Below are 15,593 nucleotides of genomic sequence, written 5' to 3'. Positions count from 1 at the left end.
ACTGTCTGAATTGAGTGGCTAAGTTTAGTTTTTAATTAAGCCCCCGTGGTCCTTTAAAAAGGTCACTGATGATACCATGTTCTTTAAGGCCAATATGAAAAGACATTCAAAGTCAAAGTTCTGAGATGGGAGCCTTGTAACTCGAAATGTCACAGGAAGAAATTTGGAAATGGGGGAAGAGGAAGCTGGTGGGAAGGACAACGCTGTCACATTGTCCTGCCATGGGCTTTACAGTTTCCACTTGGAGCTCCGGACTATTTTGGTCTCAAAGGGCAAAGGGCCCCACTCTGCTCTCTGGAACGCCTTCCCCACAGCTGCCTGTGGGGCTCCTTGTTTGCTTTGCCAGTGAAAAACAGGGCCCTTGTGTACCCGATGTGGAATAAAAGTTGGTGTCAATGGCAGAATATGGCAGCTTGCCCCATCTCAGGAATTAATTCAAATATACGCAATTGGCATCGTCCTCCTGCGCCCGTTCCTTCCAGACTTCTCTACAGACCTGGACAGATACTCTACCTCTAAAGTAAGCACACAGCCACTGAATCAACTCCCCTATCCCATAATGATCCCACAGTGAACATAAAGACCTGTGCCTGGTCCTAGGGGGGCCCAAGAGCCATAGACATGAGTGAGCCTGAGCAGAGTGGACAGCGCCCCCTAGGGGAGGGATGTGGCCTGGCCACTAGCTAGAAGCTCAAGGTTTGGTCACATGGGTGTATTTTCCTGGAGCCCCTTGGCTGGCACCAGTGTGGGGGACAGCAGGACATTCTTGATGGTGAATAGTTCAGTGTAGTCAGGGAAGTCTGGGTTACTTTGTTTTCCATGGTCACCAGGCAGAATAGAAAGTGGAAAGGAAGGACTTCAGATTTACACTCAGGAAATTTGGGTCTTGCGCCAAAGAATGTTGTTTGTCTATTTAATATACAACTCCCAGTTATTCACCATCAGAATACTTACATTGTTGACATGACAATGTGCTTCAATTAATGAAATATGAATTTCATAGCCTCCCTTGAGAAGTTAGGGCTGCTTAATGATATATATATATAAAAAAAATCACTGGGAGGATTTTTTTTAAAGACAGCTGATTCACCTGGAAGGTACACTTCTTACTTTCTTCTCCCTGCGTGAAATGTGGAGTTGATGGCTGGAGTTTCAGCAGCTATTATATGACCTGAGGTTATGCCCTGAGAATGGAAACCAGTGCTAAGGATGAGCTGGCTACCTTCCCTTAAATTTCATGTAAAGTGAGATAAAGTTAACCCTTGGTTTTCTTATGCCACTAAATATTACTTTGAATATCTGTTTCAAAAAGTTGCATATCAAAGTGACACAGATTGATTGCCAATGCTGTCATTTACTCCTGAGGGATTTGGGTAGGTCATTAATAACTTTGAGCTTCGGGTTCCTAACTCCTATAGTGGGAACAGTACTCTCATTTTGCCTTGTAAATGTTACTCCTGACTTGCAAGGCCCACTCAGGCTCCCCAGAAGGTTCTGGACGTGTTCTGAAGATCACATGGCTTTCCTAGGCTGGCAGTGCTGCCTCCCTCCCATTGTTGAGCCAGATAATAGTTCCTGATGCAGGGAATGTGCCTCCTTCCAGCTTCAATCGCCAGCCCAGGCTGTTATCAAGCCCCCTCGTGGGCTCCCATTTTCCAGAGACACAATAGCTTTTCCCTCCTCGCCTAGGCCTCACCCTCCCAGCTGGGCCAAGACAGTCTGCTGTTTCAAGCTGCTAAAAAGGAGGCTTCAAAGAGCCCACCTTGGCCCCGTCAGGCTCTGACTGACAGAGACGTTTCTGGAGATGCTCAAAAGCCTTATTAATCTGCTGAGATGTCCCGGGAGCCGGCAGCTCGCACCCTATTCCAGGCTTTTCAGCGGCCTCCATTGTCTCGGCCGCATTGTCCTCCTCGGTGTCGTGGCCCCTAATGGACTCTCTCTGAGGCAGGCTGGCTTTTGGCTGTGCCCACGATTTCATTTCCTGGCTCCTTTCTTCTTCTTCTTCTTCTCTGTTCCCTTTAACTCTTAAAATGAAAAGGTGACCGGTTCTTCTTGGGCTGTTTGTTCCCGTAACTCCCTGTGTGTCTTCTTCACCTCTTTCCTCTCTTGGCATTTGGCTGGATCCGGGTGGGGCACGGGTCTGCATGGGAAATTGGCACCCCGCTGCCTTTGCTTGCAACGCAAACCTCTTCCTGGGATCCCCACGGGCTGCTGCAGCGTACAGCCACTGGATAGAGAAGCTGGCTTCCCCAGGGAACACCTGACTCCAGTCCACCCATCAACCACTCTCAGCTGTGGAAGCTTCTCTGCAAAGGAGAGCGAGCCAGACACCGAGGGCTCTAGTCCTGTCTCCACCCACTGCTGGTTACCATTTTCTTTGTCTAAAATCAGGGGCTTGACTTTCTGGATAAGTCCTGTCTGTGGGTCTTCAAGCCCTCGCAAGCTTGGGTGTTAGTTTTCCAGCACTATAACAAATACCTGTGACAATCGACTTGCACAAAGAAGAGGTTGTTTTTTACTCAGAGTTTTAAAGCTTTCCGTCCATAATTGCTTAACCCTGTTGCTTTGGGCCCGTGGGGGCACATCGTAGCTGGAGTGCATGGTGGAGCAAAAGTACTCATGCTATGGCCAGGAAGTGACAGAGAGAGAAAGAGGAGGAGATTGGGGGTCCTCTAGTCCCTTTGGAGCGCACATCTCCAATGGCCTGAAGACCTCCCTGTTGACCCCGCCCCTTAAGTTTCTGCCACCTCTCAACCGATGCAGCCTCTAACACATGGACCTCGACTCATAGATGTGACTCATGTTCCACATTCAAACTCTCTGGGTGTGCGCTGGACCTAGAGTGACTTGCCTCTCACCAGGATACAGTGGAAGTGGAGGGATCACTTCTGCAACTGGGATGTAAAGGACTGGCCTGTGTGCTCTGCCTTGTTGACTTACTCCCCTTTGTTGTCCATCTGTCTTTCCCACCTGGGGAGGACAGCTGCTCCCCAGGAGAAGCCCAGAGGCAGGAATGAAGGGTGGGCCTTGGCCTGTGTCCCGTGAGCTATGGAGCCCTCAACCCTCCAGCCCAAGAAGCTGAATCCAACCCACAACCCTGTGAGCCTGGAAGCAAACCCTGCTCCAGGGAAGCCTTGAGATGGCCACAGGCCTGGCCAACGCCTTGGTTCCAGCCTGAGGAGAGGCCAAAGCAGGGAACCCAGAAGCCATGTCCAGATTTTCGACCCACATAAATTTGGAGATAATGAAAATGCATTCTATTAGGTGGTTAATGTTAATAAGGCAATAGATAACTAATACAGGTCCTCACTAGCAAAAGAGAAATGGTTTCTTTGTTTCTCTATATTTGGACTCAAGGTTCTATTTTTTTTGGGGGGGTGGGTATCAGGGATTGAACTCAGGGGCACTCGACCACTGAGCCACATCCCCAGCCCTATTTTGTATTTTATTTAGAGACAGAGTCTCACGGAGTTGCTTAGCTCTTTGCTGTTGCTGAGGCTGGCTTTGAACGTGTGATCCTCTTGCCTCAGCTTCCTGAGCCACTGGGATTACAGGCTTGTGCCACCACACCTGGCTACACTCAAGGTTCTTATGCCATTCATATCCACGAGTAGGTTACTGGGGGGTGCAGGTGCCCCCTCCCCCTCACATGTGCCCCCTCCTCCCACATGCTCTGAAATCAATGGGTTGCTGAGTCCCTTTGCCCCTATTACAATAATGCATGATCTATATATATATATATATATAGATAGATAGATAGATAGATAGATAGATATATAGATAGATAGATAGATATAGATATATATATATAGATAGATATCTATATATATAGATATATAGATATCTATCTATATATATATATCTATATCTATCTATATCTATATATATATATATATATATATATATATATGAAAGAAAAGAAAAAGGAAGAAATCACGAAACCAAAGCCCCACTGAGTTGATTCCTGTTTCCTATTAGGATCATATATAAAATTTGAGTTTTTGCCAGAATCCGAAGTGCTCGAAGGGGCTTGATTGATAAGGCTTGGGGGTCCTTATGGACCTCTGATAATTCAGGCACAGGGCTCGCCTTTCAGAGTGTGGTGCACACTGTCTGTTTTCATGATTTGCCGGTCCTCTCCTCCCCCTGCTCACCACCCGTCCACCCACCGTTACATATCCCCAATCTCAAGAAGCTCAGCATGCAGTGACATCTACAGGAAATCACCCCAGACTTCACAACTTTAGTTAGAAGCAAAATTTCCAACCCTTAGTCTCTCCTCCCTCCCCAGCTCCCCGATGTTCCAGGAAGCCAGAGCAGAGCCATCTCTCCAATCTAGGAAGCAATAAAGAAATGTATTTACGAACCAGCCTCTATCTAAGGGAGGGAATTTATGTCTCTTCATGCTCTTGTTGACAATAATAACTGATTGCTGCATCAATGTGATGCAATATAATTTTAAAACCCTCTAGAACAAGGATCAGAAAACAACTGGCAGGGAGACGGAGCTGCGGTGGGCACCTCTGGTGTTGCAGCGGAGGCCCGGCCGCTAATGCCCCGAGGCGGTGGGAACCCAGCCCTGGGAGCACCTGCCATCTCATTTTGTTTCTTTCCAAGCGCTAGGGAAGAAAAACAATTTGTTTGCTCTCATACTCTAAAGATGAACTTCCCGTGCTCAATCAAACGTTATTATACCAATGTAAGTCAATTTACCTTTGAATTTGAAGGCTATTTTCTTCCTAAATGGCTAATTATGGGAGATAGATGGCTGTAAACAGAAGACTTCTCCTTCATTCCTCAGCCAGCCTTCTCCCCAGGCACCTAACAGAACCAGAGAAAGGAGGCCCAGGCCAGGGCTGCCTTCTGCACCTGGTCTGGGCTGCCCCCTGTCCGTCTTCCCATCTGTGTTCCTAGATGCTTGTTCTTTGGAGTTTGGCCCCTTGAATTCTGTCTCCTGCTAACCCCCAAACCACAACCTCTGGCTGTGCTCATTTTCCAGAATGACATCCCCAGGTACCATCTCCCAGGGACTCCGTACTAAAAGAGGCCATCGCAGCCCTGGGGCTGCGTAAGCAGGATGTGGGACAGCATGAGTTTTAGGGGACAAGGGATCCTGTGAGCCGCTGAGATGAAACAAGGTTACCGGAGGCTGCCTCTTTGATTCAACCCTTTTCACGTGGAGTGATCAACACCTCGCAGGAGCTAATTGAATGGCTGAGTTTGTTTACCGAGAGGGGAACAGCAGCTCCCCTCCTTCCTTGCAAAACAAAGGCTTTCCCTGGGAGCTGTGGCAAGGAGGTCAAGCCCACAGCATTTTTGTTTGCCTTTTGATGGAGGCTGGATCTGGCCACTCTGAGGAAGAGCTTATTGTGTGTGCGCTGTCAGAGGTGGCGCCAACAGGGAGACCTTGGCTTTGGGAGCTTTCCAGGTCTGGAGGTCACTGAGCCCGTGGTGAGGGGCTTGATCTGGAGGAACCTGGCTTTCCAACTCCTTTCTCACAGGCCTGGCCTCTGGCCTTCTGCACTTCTGACCTGGGTGGGAGAAGTCCTAATAATAGTAACTCAAAAGTGCCTCCTGGCTTACAAGCTCCTATAGGCGTTAACTTATTTGATCCTCACAACCATTCTACAGTATCATCCTCACTTGACAGATGAGGGAGAGGCCCAGAGAGGTCAAGCTTTTTAAAATCTTTTTTAAAAGTTGTAGATACCTTTATTTTATTCATTTATTTTTATGTGGTGCTGAGGATCGAACCCAGTGCCTCACATGTGCGAGGTGCACGCTGTACCATGGAGCCACAACCTCAGCCCGAGGTCAAGCTTTTTGTCTGAGGTCACACAGCCAGTAAGTGGCAGAACTAGGACCTGCATCTGAACACTTGAACTTCAAAGCCTCCAATCTCATCATTTTGTCATAGCTCCATTACAGAAAGGATGGCATGTGGCTCTGAGGTCAACACGGAAGCCTGACTCTCTCTTTGGACCCAGGTCACTTGGGCGAGGCTTCTAATCCGTAATTCTTACTTTGACCTTGAAACCATGGCCTTGATAAACTTGCTTGCCTTGAACTTGCTGTTCTGGCTGGCTGGAGGGACCAGCGAGAGGGGTGAGCTTTCTAAGAACTGCCTTGGCAAAGTCTAGGGCCATGGTCAGGGTCAGCTCAAGGGGCCAAGCAAGGGCAGGCCTCTCCTCCTCAGCCACACTTACAGGGGTCTCAAGAAACCATCATTGAAGTCTGACTTTCTAAGGCATAGAGGACATTATGAGTCATTTTCTGTACTAGCTTAGATTCTGAGGGACCTTAGGACAGGCACCCTTGTGCCCACCTGGCCACCCTGCAGGGGAGGGGCTTGCACACCCAAGAAGGGAATTCATTTTGCAGTGGTGGACTGTCATTTTGAAAACCCCCTATGCACGCTCTGAACTGCTGTGCCTTGTGCCAGGGTGAGGAGACTGGGGCCCCTGTTTAGCTCAGTGCTTTGATTAAAACAATAAATTCACGTTGAACACGGATGGGCAGGCGGGGGGGGCATGCCAGCTCTGGCTCCTCCTGGCATCATGTCGCAGCAGCTGGTTTGAAAAGAGGTATCTCCCTCTCTCCCTTCCTGTGAGAGCCCTGGCTGCTGATAGATACGGGAGCCATGCCACCCTGGAGCCTGAGGAAGGAGGGCAACGTGGCTGGGGGCTAGTGTTCCTGGGCACTGAGGATGTGGGGCCTTGACCAGCCTGGGAGGAACAGGGCAACAGAGAAGAACATCAGGGAGATCTTAGTGACCAGCTCCCGTGTGCTCCCCGCCTCTGACCTGCCACAGACCTGCTGGCCTGGCAGCAACATGGATGGCTGTCAGCCTTCTGAGCAGCTGTCGGAGCCATGTGGCAGGTCCCTAACACTGGTGGCATTTGCATGACTCTCTGGGTTGCAGAGCCAAACGCCTAGCAGCCACCTGGCTAGTGGGTGTGCTGGGGCTGTCACCTTTCCTGGCCCTGAGGGGTGGGCAGCTCTGCTTGTCCAGGCTGCTGATGGGAAGAGATGTAAGGCAGAGGCCAGGGAGGAGAGAGGACCTACACCTCCCTGCTACAGGGGCTTTACCTGTGTTCTGTAGGACAGATCCCTCCTCCCACTAGCCCAAGACTGAGGATCAACTCCAGAGTCTTTAAGAGGAAACCAAGTCTGTTTTGGATGGAGCAGTCCACCAAAGGATGTCATTATTTTTATCATACAGCTATTTTTTTTTTTTTTTTTTTTTGGTACCAGGGATTGAACTCAGGGGCACTCGACCACTGAGCCACAGTCCTATTTTGTATTTTTTTTAGATACAGGGTCTCCTGAGTTGCTTAGTGTCTCACTTTTGCTGAGGCTGGCTTTGCACTCACGATCCTCCTGCCTCAGCCTCCTGAACCACTGGGATTATAGGTGTGCGCCACTTTGCCCAGCTGTCATGAAACTATTTTTAATTTGACTTCTTCCTTTCTTCCTCTGCCCCTTCTTTCCCCTCTCACTTCTAACTATCCATTAGTATTTATTGATGCTCCTTCTTAGAAGGGATGAAGCCAAACTGTGGAAATGAATAGGTGAATAAACAACGGCCCCTGTCCCTGTGCTCTCTCCTCAGCATCATGCCCACTGTATTTCTGAGCCCATGGTAAGGACACCCAGCTGACAAGAGTGAATGAGTGCCCACATAGGGACAGGTATGGAGACTATCTTGAAGATCTGAGACCTTCTGTCCCAGGAAGAAGCCAGTTTAGCCAATCCACCCTGGCTGCACTACATTCTTGGCTGGCAACTTTGTTCTATTCTTTAATAAGGACAAAAAGAGCCATCATTAATTGAACATGTACTATGTGCCAGGGTAGCACGAGACCACGCGTGTATAGTATCTCATTTAGTCTCTACCATAGCCCATTGTACAGATAAGGAAGTGGAGGATCGGGTGGTACACAGTGAGTTGGTAGTGCAGTCTTTGTTGGCCAGCCCTAACACCTGTGTTACGTCCATGGCAAGAGGTTTCATGTCCATTGCACAGATGTGTCCTGTGGGCCACAAGTGGAAGATGGACGCACACAGCACCCTGTCCAAAACCACAGTGCCCATGATGGTGTGTCTGGGCTGCATGGCACAGCATCCTTCTAACCTAGACCATCAGGACTCTGACAGCCACTGCCGTTTGGAACGTAGTAAAGCAAGAGGTCTTGGAGACGAGGTGAAGTGGAGAAGCAATGCTGGGCTTGTCCTGCAACTGCAGCTTGCTCCCTTGGCAGCCTCAATTCTGCACTGAACCCCCTGAGCCTCCTGCCAACATTGGTGCAAAAGGGAATCAGGCCCAGGTGATGACCCTCGCAGCAGGACTCGGGAGAAGCCAGCGGCAGGGCATGTATGAAAGCGTGTTACAAATTGCAAAGCGGCAGATGTGATCATTATTACTGCTTCTTGCACCTTGGCAAAGACCCATGGCCACAGACAATGCATGACCAAGTGGCCCCAGCCCTGCCAGCCCTTCTCGGTCCTGCTCCTTCTTTTCGGTTCCTCCCCTCCTCTTGCCGTTTCTTCTGCATTCTGTGCTCTCCTGCGGCCCTGGCTGGGGTCCCTGGAGATAACTCTCTCTAGTAATTGACTCCGGTGGGCTGAAAGCTGGAATCCCACCAAGCCACGTGTGCAGTTGGTACCTCCTCCATCACTGCCAGGATTCTGGTGGGGGTTCGTGGGCTGCATTTAATGTTTTCAATCAGGGCCCCACCAGGCAGCTCCGTCTTCAGGTGGATGCCTGGGGATAATGGAGCACCCTTGGTCTCCAGGCCTCGGACCACCTGGGTTGAGATTCATGACTCAGAGGGATGTAATCACTGCTGTAAGGAGAATGGTGTAGGGGCTCAAATGGGGCCCATTTCATGGAGAATGATGGATGGGAGGCAGGATGCCGGGACAGAGGCCCCACCCACACTGAGTAGCTTGGCGCATGCAGGCAGGTCTCTGCTCATAGACTGCGCTAGACACTTCATTTTCCAGAGACAACCAGTGTGTTTTAATAATGTCTACTTGGGTTAATGAAAGTTGTCGGTTTCACTTAATAAATACATCGCCATTCTTGGCTATGCATATCTGTCACACTGGGCCTGGAGCTGTGCATCCCGGCCTGATGAGCAGGGGAAGGGAGGAACACGTGGCCCATCACTGGAGAGCTGAGGTCTGGGAGGACCGGGAACCTGGTCCCTGGAGTGAAGTAGGGAGGCTCCTTGCATTGCACCTTTTCTCTGGGGTCAAATCAGGGCAGAAGGGAAGTGGGGGGGGCACTGAGATTTTACCCTGTTTTTTGTGGTACTGGGGTCTAACCCAGGGACACTTTACCCCTAAACTACATAGCCAGTCCATTTAAATTTTGAGACAGGGCCTCACTAGATTGCCCAGTCTGGCCATGAACTTGTTGATCCTCCTGCCTCAGCCTCCCAAGTTGCTGGGGTTGTAGGTGTGCACCACTGAGCCAGGTGAGATAGTAGCTTTTGGAGGAAAGCTGTGAGTAGTATTGCTGCCCAGAGGACTCAGGCTATGGATTCAGCCCAACTTGGGAAGGAATTCCCGTTGGCTACTAGCTGTGTGACTTTGGACGAGTTATTTCATCTCTCTGAGTCGCCACTCTTTCATTTATAAAATGGAGATAATAATGGCATTCGCCTCGTGAGCATTCTATGCTATAAGGCATGCACAGCTCTTATGCAGCGCCGAGGAAACAAAGCACTCAGATTGGAGCCAGTGGTCTTAAAATACTGTTTTTATTAAGAAGTTGTTTCGTGAGTGTTTATGAACAGGGGCTCTGGAGCCACGCTGCCTGGGTTTGGATTTTCCGCCTATCACTAGCTGTGTGATACTGGACAAATTGTTTAACTTTTTTTGTGTCTCAGTTTCCTAATCTGTAAAATATGGGAGAGTTATTATGGTACTTATAGGGTACTTATAGGGTTGTCATGGGGGGTTGAACAAATCAAGATGTGCAAATCCTCTAGAAAGGGACATAGTAATGACTCAATGAACCTTGGGGGTATTAGTATCATTGATGGCTTCACAGGGCCATGGGGAAGGGAGTCCAGACTCTGTGGGAACTGCCTTCTCCATTTAACCACAGTCAGGTAGTCACTGGGCCGCATCCGGGGTGGCTCTGCACATCCCAGGGACTGATGGGAGGCAGAGACCCTGGACCTGGGGTGTGCTGCTGCAGAGCAGGGGAAGGACTCCAGTCCAAGTTTCCAAACTGCACAACTTAGTTCAAGGTTGGCGGTGAGGGGAGGGGTGGTGGAGCATGTTTAACATTCTGGGGACATTCCCCCTGAACTCTGCAGAGGCCTTCAAACTTCCTGAACTGCTGCATGCATCGACACGCTTGCTTTCCTCTGTGCTCCTACCCTTGTCCACTTTTTCTAAAAGCTTAGGCTGATCAAACATGGGAATGGATCCGTGGGATGGGGGAAGGCCCTGGATGTGGGGAGGCAGAAGCTCAGAGGATAATGGGGAGGGGCCAAGGCAGCCAGCAGGCAATTTCTAGCTGAAGTAAGCAGCTTTGGAACCTGCCTGCCTACAGCCTGCTAGTCCAGGGTTTTATAATCTGCATGTTTACTTCATTAAGCAGTCACTCACTTCTGAGGGGGCTCCCTCTGGCAGCATGTCTTGTTGTGGGATTTTGAGTAGCCAGGGTTCCCCAAGGAGGCCATACAGTGGGTGGGAGTGCTCAGCCGTGGGGATGGTGGGGCCTCCCATTCCCTAAACCCAGGGACACGAAGGAGCAGCAGGGCTGGGATGGCCCACCTCTAACTTTTATAGGAAAATAAACTGAGCTGGGTGTAATGGTGCACACCTGTAATACTCGGGAGGCCGAAGGAGGAGGATCACAAATTCAAGGCCAGCCTGGACAACTTAGTGAGACCCTGTCTCAAAATAAAATTCTAAAAGGCTGTGGGTGGAATTCAGTGGCAAAATGCCCCTGGGTTCAATTCCCAGAATCTACACCCCCCCCCCAAAAAAAAAAAAAAAGAAAAAGAAAAAAAAAACTGAGGCCCAAGTGGCAATATGAAGAGTTTGCTGACACATTGGTGTGGTTCTGGACAGACCAGTCCCATTTGATGTGGCTGGGACTGTTTTCCGGTGTGGACTTGCAATCTGGCTGGGAGAGGAAGGACCTGTGGAACAAGCAGGCAGGAAGAGCAGGATTCCCTGCCTGGCTCTCGCCGGCCATGACCACCTTCCACTGGGGGGAGCAGCCTCTCCACAGGTGGGGCTGTCCCTTGGGAGCAGGAGCTCAGCTCCCTTGCCCATCGATAAGCAGCTCTCCGTGTTCAAAGAACTATTATTGCCATTATTAATTGCTGGCTGTTACTATCGTGTAGGCATTAAGTGGCTGCCCCTGCTCTTAGAGTCTTAACCCTGAGAGCCATTACTAGCAAGGTCAAAATGGGGCTTCACTTCTGCAAGGGTTTGCTCTGTGACCCTCCTATGATAGCCTTCTGCAATTGGTCATTTTACAGATGGAGAAACGGAGTCCTCCATGACTTTATAAGGACAGACTCCATCTCCTTCCCCTTCAGGGTCTTAGCCCTGCAGTGTGCACAGATGAACAGAGAGGGTCGCTGAGAGCTTGCAACCAACAGGGTGATAAGACAGAATCCTCACTCTCCCCAGGGACAAACACCACTCCTGGGTAAGCTCCATAGCAGCAAGACTGGGGGAAAGGGACCACCCAGGCACCAGGGCCACTGTCCAGCCCATTGTAGTAGCCAGGGCCATGCTGAGTCCACTGTGGCTCTCCTGAGGCTCTCTGGCCAACCCTTGTTGTGCTGAGGAGGGAAGTGTGGTCCCAGTGGAGTCTGAGTTAGGTGCCAATTTCCGGGACACTTGGGGAGGGGGTTGGGGTAAGGGGTGGGGCTGGGTCAGATCAAGTGGGAGAAAAAGGCAGGAGGTAGTTGAAGGGGACAGTTCCAGAAGCCCCTTGGAGGAGCTCCTCTGAGGAGCCTCCCATCTACCTGGTAGGCTGGAGAAACAAGGTGCTGAATAACGAAGGCGATTGTGCAATCTAATTAGTGCAGACCTAACTTCTGACTTCCTACACAGGGCTCCTCTTCTAGCCCCAGGCTATCGAGCTGAATTAAGCTGCCTAAGATCACCTCATTAAATTCACTAACCTTGCTTTTCCGCTACATTTAGCCTCTGGTGCCCTTCCTCTTGTCTGTGGGAGGCGCCTGCCTGGCGCTACTCCAGTGTTCCCAAGCAGGTGTTTTTAGGATCCTTCTCCTCTCCTTCAGGAATGGCTCCCTTAATCACTAAGTTCCTTTCTTCTGAGCTCAGTAATCACCCTGAACTAATCCATCCACAAAGTTCTGTGGCTGCGGTAGAAGCCGCCCCTCCTCACCCTCCCTGGTTAAGGGGATAGTGGTCCCTGGGTGTTAGGAATTCAATGAGGAGGGAGGCAGGGGACATCAGAGCACTGGGCCCGCTCGCAAACTGAGAACTAGCACACATGACTGGCATTTCCTGGGGCTTACCTGCCAGCAGTGTGCTTCTGGTACAGAGATGGGCAATAAGGAGGCCCAGGGAGAAAAGCATGTCCTGGCAGGAGGAGCAGGGACACAGAGGAGCCCTGGAGTCCAGCTGAAGAAGCACACAGTTCAGGCAGTTCATTCTGAGCCCTGATAAACAAATGAATCACTGTGGGTCAGGGGAGGTAGCAGAAACATTCAGGCCAGAGGGGTATTTGTTTCGAAAAAGAAATGTAATGCAATTAGTATTATAGGAGAATGGGGGGAAAACCTAGCTTGGAGATAACTCCATGCAAAATTGTGCTAAACTGTGGAGCGCTTCAGGGAGAGCTGGCCATCCATGTGACTTGGGTTTGTGTCACTCCTGCTGGCGGGAAGGGGCAGCTTGTGGAAGACTGGGCAGGCTTGAGAGCACAACTGTGTGGCCTTAAGCAGCTCCCTTAATGTCTCCGCTTAGCCTCTTGCCAGGAGAACTAATGCATGCCTTCCTCCAGGGGCTGGTGGCTGGGTTAATTGGACATTGTTTATGTGGCATTTATTATTTATGATTTCCTTTTGTCTATCCTGAGTGTGACAACGGTGGATAACTGACCAGAGTTATTCCTGCCTTGGGACATGTGTAAGGAAGGTCTCTTTCTCAACCTGTCTTTGAGGCCACGAGTGACTTCAGGAAAGGCAAGTGCAGGGGCATGCAAATGTGTTTGAAGCCAGAATTAGGCGACAGCTTTGCTCTTGCTCCTTGCTGGGGGACCTCAGATGCATGCTTACTTGTGGGAAATTGAGCTGGGAGGACTTTGAAAGAACTGGGATCTTGGATCATCTGGTTCCAATGGTTCTCCATTTTGGCTGCAGTTTGGATCCACCCGAGAAAGCTTTAAAAAGTACAACTAGTTCTTTACCAGAAATGCTGATTTAATAGTTACAGGGGAGGAACTCTGAGGTTTTAATTTTCCCTGTGATTCTAATATGCAACAAAAGCTGAGAATCACTCATACCTCCAACTCATTCTTATTGTGAATATTTTCTTGTTAATTATTAACAAACTAGCAGCTAACATTAATTGAACTCTTACTATGTGATAGGCATAGAGATAAGACTCATGTGCGTAGCTGCAACAAATCCTCAGAACAACCCAATGTTGTTGGAAGATACTATTATTATTTCTACTTTACAGATGAAGAAACTGAGGCTCAAGGAGGTTAAGGAAACTAGTCCAAGGTCTCATATTAATTCAGTCGCAACGTTAGACCTGACTTGACTCTAAAACCTGTGCTGTTAATCATTGTACTTCATTGAGCTTCAAAATATGAGAACAATGCCAAGAGAGTGGGGGAATTTTGAACTGTCATCTGCAAGAGGATTTTATTGAACAGTTTCCCAAGCAATAAAACTTATCAATAAATGAGCATGTTGGGCATGAGGACTAAGAGGACATACCTTGGATGACAGGCTAACCTGGCCTGGCCTGTGACCTTAATGGTACTGGGGGATAATGACTTCCATCTACTCACTATGAGAGAGGATTCAGGAAGGAGGCCTATGGGCTGCAGAGCACTCTACAAATATGAGGCTCTACTACTATCATGAAAGGGAGCCAACAGTGAGAGTCTGCAGGGGTCATTCTCTTCCCCTCAGGAGCCAGGACTATAGGGTTAGGGACAGTGGGAACTTGCTGAAGAGATCCATCCTTCCCTTTGTCCCTTAGAAGGCTGGCCATCTCCCTTAGGGCAGTTTCCTGCCTGGACTTTTGAAGCAGTCTCAGAAGCCTCCCCAGGTCTGTGCAGATCTGGACAGAAGCATCCTGCTCACAGAGCTGAAAATATCTGTTCCTTGCAGATGGCTAAGGTGGAACTTAGCCCAAGATGCTCTGGGCCTCCTCAGCTTGACACAGTCAGGGCTTTGGAGGCTGCAGGTTTTAGAAACACACCTCCTGGATGCATCTGGAGGCCTCTGGACAACCTGTGATGGAGGCTTTTGCAGAAAGAGGCAGGGTATCTTAGGGGCTAGGAAAACAGATATAGGAAGTGACTGCCATGTTAAAATCTACCTCCAGTGCTTCTTAGTTGTGTGACCTTGGGAAAGTTCTTAATGGAAGCTGAAAGGTCTGAGAGGTAAGGAAAATAATGGCACCTGCCTTGTCTGGGCATGGAGGTGCACGCCTATAATATCAGGGAATCAGGAGTCCTAGGCAGGAATATTGCAAGTTTGAGATCAGCCTCAGCAAATAACAAGACCCTCAGCAATTTAGGGAGACCCTGTCTCAATAAACACATTATATATATATATATATATATATATATATATATATATATATATATATATATATATGCTTATGGACTAGGGATGTAGCTCAGTGGTAAATGCCTCTGGGTTCAATCCCTAGCACCACCACCACCACCAAAAAAAAAAAATGGGGGAGAGAAGAAGAAGAAGAAGAAGAAGAAGAAGAAGAAGAAGAAGAAGAAGAAGAAGAAGAAGCACCTCACTGTATGATAGGGAAAAAGGGGAAATTAAGAGATAACGGTTGTAATGAACTTAGCCCAGATCTTGGCTCACAATGCTCTGTGCTGTCATTACTGTTATGGTTACCACCACCGTCTACCCTCTCATTATTTTCCTTTTATATCTTATTTGCATTTTTAGCTTTTAATACCTTTTGGGTGCTATGGTTTCAACATTCACGTGTTGAAAACCTAATTTCTGAATTCACATGTCAATTGGTATTTGAAGGGGGGCTTTGGGCAGGTTATTAGGATTGGGTGAGGTCATGAGTGTGGAGTCACCATAATGGGATTAGTTGCTTTATAAGAAGAGGAAAAGGGACCTGAGCTGCACATTTGCTCTGTCCTGCCATGTGACGATGCATGGACTAGGCCCTCCCCAGATGCTTCTTAGATGCAGGTGCTATGCTCTTAGACTTCCTAGCCTCCAGAACCGTGAGTCAAATAAACTTCTGTCCTTCATAAATAAGCTGGTCTGTGGTATTCAGTTACAGTAGCAGAAAGCAGACTATTATGGAGGGACAATGCCTTTTATAAAATTAGGCTTCTTTCAAACTTTGGGGTTCCCTTTAAC

General features: G+C 49.0%; 1 protein-coding gene and 1 long non-coding RNA gene across 2 annotated transcripts in view; one reads left to right on the top strand and one right to left on the bottom strand.

Annotated features, from left to right (window-relative positions):
• LOC308641652 (kin of IRRE-like protein 3) overlaps positions 1 to 15,593 on the bottom strand; it is a gene marked incomplete at its 3' end in the record, with an annotated part of 378,090 nt that overhangs the window by 73,848 nt on the left and 288,649 nt on the right. The gene's annotated exons all lie outside the window — the stretch shown is intronic.
• LOC308642010 overlaps positions 12,666 to 15,593 on the top strand; it is a 45,370-nt gene continuing 42,442 nt past the window's right edge. The window contains exon 1 of the long non-coding RNA XR_014020481.1: positions 12,666 to 13,193. This is a non-coding gene — a long non-coding RNA (uncharacterized lncRNA). The remainder of the gene's footprint in view (positions 13,194 to 15,593) is intronic.

This window comes from Spermophilus citellus (genome assembly GCF_964194105.1).
Source record: "Spermophilus citellus genome assembly, chromosome: 2".
Classification (NCBI taxonomy): Eukaryota; Metazoa; Chordata; class Mammalia; order Rodentia; family Sciuridae; genus Spermophilus; species Spermophilus citellus.
This window is presented reverse-complemented; position numbering and strand designations above follow the sequence as displayed.